The sequence below is a fragment of the Lonchura striata genome, chromosome 5 (assembly GCF_046129695.1).
Source record: "Lonchura striata isolate bLonStr1 chromosome 5, bLonStr1.mat, whole genome shotgun sequence".
Lineage (NCBI taxonomy): Eukaryota > Metazoa > Chordata > Aves > Passeriformes > Estrildidae > Lonchura > Lonchura striata.
Window position 1 is genome coordinate 28255880 of NC_134607.1, and position 7413 is coordinate 28263292.

General features: G+C 33.7%; 1 long non-coding RNA gene across 1 annotated transcript in view; it reads left to right on the plus strand.

The window, feature by feature from the left end:
• LOC116183157 (uncharacterized) overlaps positions 1-3777 on the plus strand; it is a 37898-nt gene extending 34121 nt beyond the window's left edge. Inside the window, exon 3 of the long non-coding RNA XR_004147703.2 lies at positions 3724-3777. This is a non-coding gene — a long non-coding RNA (uncharacterized LOC116183157). The remainder of the gene's footprint in view (positions 1-3723) is intronic.
• Positions 3778-7413: the final 3636 nt, after the last annotated feature.

A 7413-nucleotide genomic window follows, 5' to 3' on the forward strand; every position in this document is an offset into this window, starting at 1 on the left:
ATAAAGATTATATGATTTTTAGTTCTCATGGATCTTCATTTACCAAACAATCAAACTGTATAATCTTCATTGACTTCTGTTCTGTTTCCATCTCACAGTAAGCCAATGTCAGTTGTTCAACACTGTTAGTTTCCAAGCACTATAAAGTCTAACAGGCTGTCAAAATCATGCTGTCATCATATTGGGAAAGAAATTGCAAGTAACCATAGGAAGGGGTTGTTTTAAATTATTCCTGTCAACTGATTTTAACAGAAGAAAATCCTATATTTGTAGTCTACCCCAGACAGGCTCCAGTGGTTTTCCCATGTCAATGGAGCCACTGTACCCATTGCTAGTGGATTTTCATGCACAAAACTTGGAGCTGACAGGAAAATGAAAGTGGCTCTTTGGGTTTAGAAGTTACATACTCATTTAATGAAAAAGATTTAATTACTAAGGGTGTGATTCCAAACTCTGCAGTCCTTATGATGAAAACTGAACTGCATTACGCTCTGAGGTTTCTGCTAGAGCACTGAACTGGGAATACCATTCCTAAACCAAGACTGCTCCACCATGGACATTCATAGAATAAAGGGGCACAGCCTGACTCATCATGGTCTACACCTCAGGCTGCAGAGGAATCTCTGCTCCAGAGCCTGGACCACCTCCACCCTGGCTTTCTTCACTGACCTGGGTGTCTGCAGAGCTGGTTCTGTCATATTCTCACTCCTGTATTGTCTGACTACAATTACTTCCACATAATAATTTTCTCTTTCCTTCTAAATAAAGTTAGCCCACAGGCACTATCACCACCCCTGATGGGCTGCACCTGACAGCACCAAGTCCCTCTTGGAGCCAGGTGGCATTGGACAAAGGGAAGCTTCTGGCAGCATCTCAGAAAAGCCATCCTTCATACCACAACCATGACATACAAACCAAATACAATTTTAATTTTTTTTTCACCCAGCACTACTTAATTATGACTAAAAAGAGTAATAATTTTCCTAAATAAGTTTAGAGTTCACTACCTATGCATGGCACATGATGGAAACACTATATCCAAATTTTAAACAACTAAAGAAACCAACTCATATTTCAAAGTAATTTAACATATCATATTCTTTTAAAAAGCAATATCTTTTGACATTTATAAAATATCCATAGTATACTATAATACTCATGCAACTGGCTTGTACTACCAACTTATGTACTAAAAATATGTTATTCACCATAAATAAACCTCTTGGAAGAAAGTGAGGTTGCCTTTTCAATATGTACAACACACAACTACTGTTAATGAAGCATCTGAATAAAACCTAATCACATTTTTTGTGTTAAGTGCAACCTTTGGTCACTTATACTGCTGGGAAATGCCGGATGGTGCTCATTTTATTGACTGTTAACAGAGTTCAGTTTATCATATTTAACCTGACACAATTTTCTTCTGATCTCATAAGAAGAGAAAGACATGCTCAGGTAACTGGCCCAGTGTTTCTAGTTTTTCTTTGCTTCAGGAATTTATAAAAATGGAAAACCGGGAAAAGGTAGTTTTTGAAAATTTAATGCCATTGTACAAATGTGGTTATTTTATCAATTACAGTGAACAGTAGGCAACATCTAAATCAGTCCTCAGGACAGTTCAATTCACTTTTTTGGCTGTTCTGTCAGCAAATGCAGGAATACCTTTCTGAGAAACTGCTAAAATTCTTGAAGAACATTGAAGCCACCTAGACCTAAAAGAATACAAATTTTCAACCAGAGTTTAACTTCATAATCTGGAAAACAAGCAAAACAGAACAAAAGAAAAAACAAACCAAAACAAGAAACCAAAACAAAACAAAAAAATCCACACCCCAAAGACAAGACCATAGTTCTGTCTTTTCTTATCTCACACCCAGAAGGTGCCAGCTGATCACCTACACTTGTGTTTCGTCAGATCCATCACTGCAGGAGATCAGTGCTATTCATTCAGTCTTAGACCTTCTGATGAGGCAGACTGATCCCTTGTATCTTTGGAAATGTTTCCCTCATTTAATAGTTTTGAAATAATTTATCACAAGAGATAGAGCTACTTAAAATTAATGATATTGGGATTTTTTAATTAGGAGGGAATATTTGGATCTGCTACAAGTGCATATGCTTTGGGTCAGATACATAACCACAGAAAGCAATTAAAAGATTAACATTTTCTCCAGCTAATGATCTGCTCTACCACCTACTAAGCTATTCTTTATCTAAAGTCTAGATTAATTTCATTATAACTCCTGTATTGTAGAAAGGCTAAAAGATTGAAAAAGGAGATATGTTCCTTTTGTGTATTAGCGTAATTAGTATCGGTAAGCTTCATGCATTTCTAGATTCACTTTGTTCTATAATATGAAATTATTATAAACTATTTTTTCAAAGATTTGTGCTCTGTAATGTGTTTATTTTAGATTTTTTTAGTTGGTTCTATTGAAAACAAGCTATTTGAAACCTGGGGGTTCCATCTGAAATCAAAATATTATGCACAGGGTTTTTTCTTATTAGTACAATAGCATGGCATGAGAACTGATTTGAGATGCCTGACAAGATATTTTCAATAAATGCCAGTTATTTATTTTGTATGTAAATTCAGACATATTTGTATGTAAATTCAGCCAGGAACGTAAACATCAATATAATTTTGGCTTTCAAGAACTGTTTATGGTTTTGACAAGTAGTCCATATCATTAGGAAAAGTGGAAATGAATTCTCAGGCCCACACTGTCATTTGCTTTTTCTAGTAGTCTAAATATTTTGCAGTTTACTGCATTTTCTGTACTATGCATGTGCCATATGTGATCCTTAGTGCAAGCAGCATCTTCATGCTGTTTGCAAACCCACATTACTTGACAAAAAAAAATGTTCTCTAAATTTACATATATACCTACACATATATAGCTATATGTACATGAACATTTGTAACTTTTCATTTGGATATCAAACAATAATATATCACTATATACCATGAGATATATAAATGCTAGTGTGTTTATCCAGTACATGGAGACAACTGGCACAACATTTGATAGTCATCTAATGCCACATTGATAGGAATATATTAAACAGCCTCAACTTAAATAACCTTTTTAAAAAACCCACAGATGTATTATAAGAGAATGAAAAAAATACAGTTAAAAGAATGAATCACTTTAATTTTTCACTTTCCCTGTTAAAAATGAATTCTCAGTTTTGTAGGCACTGCAAGACATAGGTTTAGGCTTCTATTACTATTAACTGGGTTTTCCAGTGCCACCCTTTTAGATCACTTTTTTTGGCATTTTGTGTCTGCTCTGAAGACACTAAGTACCAACCCAAAATAGCTGCCTGTCAAATCCCTTGGAAGATGCCCATCTTATTCAAGCAAATGTTTTCCCAATACTGAGAATTGCCATTTCTAAACTTGTAGACACATAAGTATGTGTTTTGAACAACTGCAAACTAGGAATGCAATAACAAATGAGTAATGTTGCACAACAAGGGGCAAATAGAAATATTGGGGTTTTTTTTCTTGAATTCCACTCAAAGAGTATACAGTTTACAGACTCAACAATGAAAATGCCTAAACACTTCAAGACTAGTACTCGTAATGAATTATACATGTGCTAGCATGAGAGGCAAACTTACTAAAAAAGATTTTATTAAAGCACCATAAATTTTTAAACACACTTGCAAATTGTTTCAATATTCATGATTATGGCTATCTATGTTTTATTTCTTTAGAATCAAGGATCAAGAACAGTTTCAGTTGCAAAGCAGGAAGCTCTCTACTAGAATTTAGTGGACATTAAGGAAACATCACTCATTTGATCAAAATAGCTTCTCCCAGATCATCCCAAACAAGCTCACCTGCACCAGGTACTGAGAAAATAAACAATAGAATAGAAAGATTTTGAAGGTTTTAGCACAATGACATCCAGTGGAAGCTATGCAATTTCAAGCTCTACAATGACTCTGACTTCCTATATGTCACCTCTGCATGGAACTCAAAATGCCAAATTAAGTCTCCAGTAGAGAGCTACAGTCTTTCCACTCCATGAACCATTGTGATGCACTGTAAAAATCTCTAGCTAATGCATACTTTGGACATATGTCTGGCTAAGAATCCTTCAGTGAGTGTGTAACTGCTGACAAAATACCTTAAAATCTATACATCCATTAAATCAATCAACTGACACTTGTTTTTCTGTCAAAACCTTCCACATTTATGCTATTTTTGACAAAAAAAATGAGTGCTCCCATAAAAAGCAACCACTGGAAAGAAAATTTAAAAACTATTTTTTATTTTAACCATTTTAATCTGCATTTTCTGTCAGAAAAACAAAAAGAAGAATAGAGCATAAAGGTGGCAGAAAGGATTTTATGTTTTTTTTTCCTGACACTCCTAGTAAGTGTGTTCTTAAGGATGCTTATCCAAGCATTTCAACACATCATTTCATCAAAATCAGAATATGTCATAAAGCTAAGGAATATTCACTGGAAAAGTTGATTCAACACAGCCTTGAAAACAAGTAGAAAGGAATATTTCAAGGTAGCTCAAATTAGTCCCCAAAAAAGGAACCTGAATTTGCTTACAATAACTAAAATCACCATCTACTCATTGACCCTTGATATTTCTAATAAATGAAAGAAAAACACTTTTGTGAAAGTGCATTACCAACACAGATTAGTAAAGCCTCACCCCTAAGACTTATTAAATTTTGTAAATTATTAATATAAAACTATAGTGCTACTGTGGAAAAAAATATTTCAGATGTGACAACAGAGTAAGAAGTGTCTAACAACAGAATAAAAACATTTCCAGCAATGCCTTAAGATGGTGCTTTCCCTGTGAATGTGATGTCAGAAGATTTTCATCATTATCACTCCTCTACTAAAGTGCCTTTTTCAGAGACTTTGTCATTGCAGTTGCCATTGCCAGATACAGGACAGCCAGCTGAATAGAGATTGAAGATCATCATTGGGATAGGAATATATTTATATTTATCATTAAAGTTCAGCTATAATTCTAATTTCATTTCATATAATTCTAATTTCATAACACCATTGTAGTCAAGAATGCACTTGAATGGGCTGTTACAGAGACTCTAGAAAAGCAAACTTCTAATTCTTATAAAATCCAGTTGTTTGAAAGATAGATTAGACATAGGAAGATGGTTAAAAAATATACAGTGTATTAGAAGTCTCCAGATTTTGTCGTGATTTCTCTGGAATAAGGAAAAAGAGTGAAAAGAGGCCAAAGAAGGAGTAAATAAATTTAGGTGCAGAAGCTGCTATGGCCAAAAAAAAAAAATTCTCACTAAAGGATTACATATCACAACACAATTTCAAATTATTATTATGGTGTCTATGAGAAGAATAGATAAATTTCATTAAAGTCATGAGATAACATTTTCAAGAGTGCTTCAGGGAATATTTAGAATGGCTTACTTATTTTGGAGACTTTCATTTCCCTGAACTCCCTCTGTAGACAGTGTGTAAGAGTGATCCCTCCAGAAGGAAATCCACACTGGCTAAGTAGGCTCTTCCTTTGAAAGACAACTATTTGGGAGTCCAGAGCAATGCAGAAACAGTGATAGCCACAAAGTATTTTTTCAGCCAAACACACTTTTCCACAAAAAGCATTCCTTTATTTCATGGTAAGAAAACATTTTTCTGAACTGATCTATTTTCAAGTCTTTTTTTGCTTTGATTAAAAAAAGAAATAATGGATCTCTTTTGGCATGTACAGAGAGTCCTTTATTTTGGGAAGGTCAAAGAAACAGTGAAGTATTAATGCAATATTTCATTCTTAAATTGATACAACATTTCACAGAAACAAACACATTAGCACTTTCATATTTTTTGTTACTGGCTAAGTACCATGGTGTAGAAAAAAGCTAGATGAGATTTTTGCCTCTATTCTATCAGAAGCAACCAAAAGCTTATTAAATATCAGCTGAAGAGTATGAAAAAATAGTTTGGGTTTCTTTGCAATTAAACTTTCCTTCTTTTACACTTTTCGGTGCACTATCTGCTGTGGTGTAATTTGAATAATGAGAAATTTTTATTACCAGTTTTAATGGTGAAGAAGGTAGCATGTCAAAACATTTTAAGTTCACAATTTGTATGATTTTTTGGAACAAAAGTTATAGTAAGGAGAAAGTTTTATCTGGATATCTAAACAGAATGACAGCAATACCCTTCTCCCTAAAATGGTGAGGGAATTAAAGTGAATTTGAGAGATACAGAGTATTTAAATATTTCTGGGACTCCAGATGGTCAGAAAGGTCTCAAAAATTTACTCTGTCCATCCTTATCTCAGTGTTCCTGCTCTGACTTTGTTAGATGTGTATGTATTATATGGATATATTCATCAAGCACATACAATCCTAAAATAAATATTCCAAATAGATAGCTTTAAAATAGATAAAATACATTAAAAAATATAGTGTTAAAATACTCAGAACTGCTTGTTGGTGAAGCACAATTTCCTTCTTTTTTCCAAAAACATTTACTTACTTTAGACACTACTGATATCCCTGCTGATCAATAAACATCAGAATCATATTACATACATCAAAATTGTACCAAAATATAATTGGAATATTCCATAATTTGCTGCAGTTATTATTAACCCAGGAGACTGGGGTCTATAGGATGTACTAAAATCTGAATCAGACTCAAGACTTTGTGCTAAAGCACTTCTATTACAGCACTCTGATGTGGTTTCCATGGAATACTTAAGGGTTAAACATTTCAGTCTTGTTCCTGTAGAAGTCATTATCCACAGAAAGCTGAACTGTGCACACACTGTCAATTTAGAAGGCATTTGCACACAATGTCAATTTAGAAGTCATTTGCTTCCAGTAGAATCACTCATTATATGAAGGTAAAGGCAGAGCTATTAGTATCTCCTTATTAGGTCAAATACTCTGGGCAAAGAAGAATTTAAAGTCTGAGATTAAATACCTAGAAAGTCTCCTCATTTTTATGTGGTTGCTTTCTGTAAATAGGGTAAAAGCACTCCTGTGATATGCACTGAAGTATGGGAAAGATTATGTGGGAAAAATGTGGAGGAATTTCTGTCACAATTGTTTGTTTGTATATTTATATTTCAACAATATAATGCCTTAGAAAAAAACTGCATTGCCAGTTATCACAAAGAAACTTTTATTTTATTTACTTTATTTCTATAATTTTGTGTGGTGTTTCTAAATTACCTTGACAATATAACTTCTATCATTAAATTCAGAATTATTCAAAGTAAAACAGCAAAAATATTGTGAAGGTTGTTTTCAAAAGGTATTATGACATTTCCAAGGTTGTACATTAGTACAACATCTGTGTTGCAGGAATCACAAAGTAAAATCATAAATACTGATCACAGCTGAGAGACAACTGGGTTACAGAATATGAAGACTAAAAAATGTC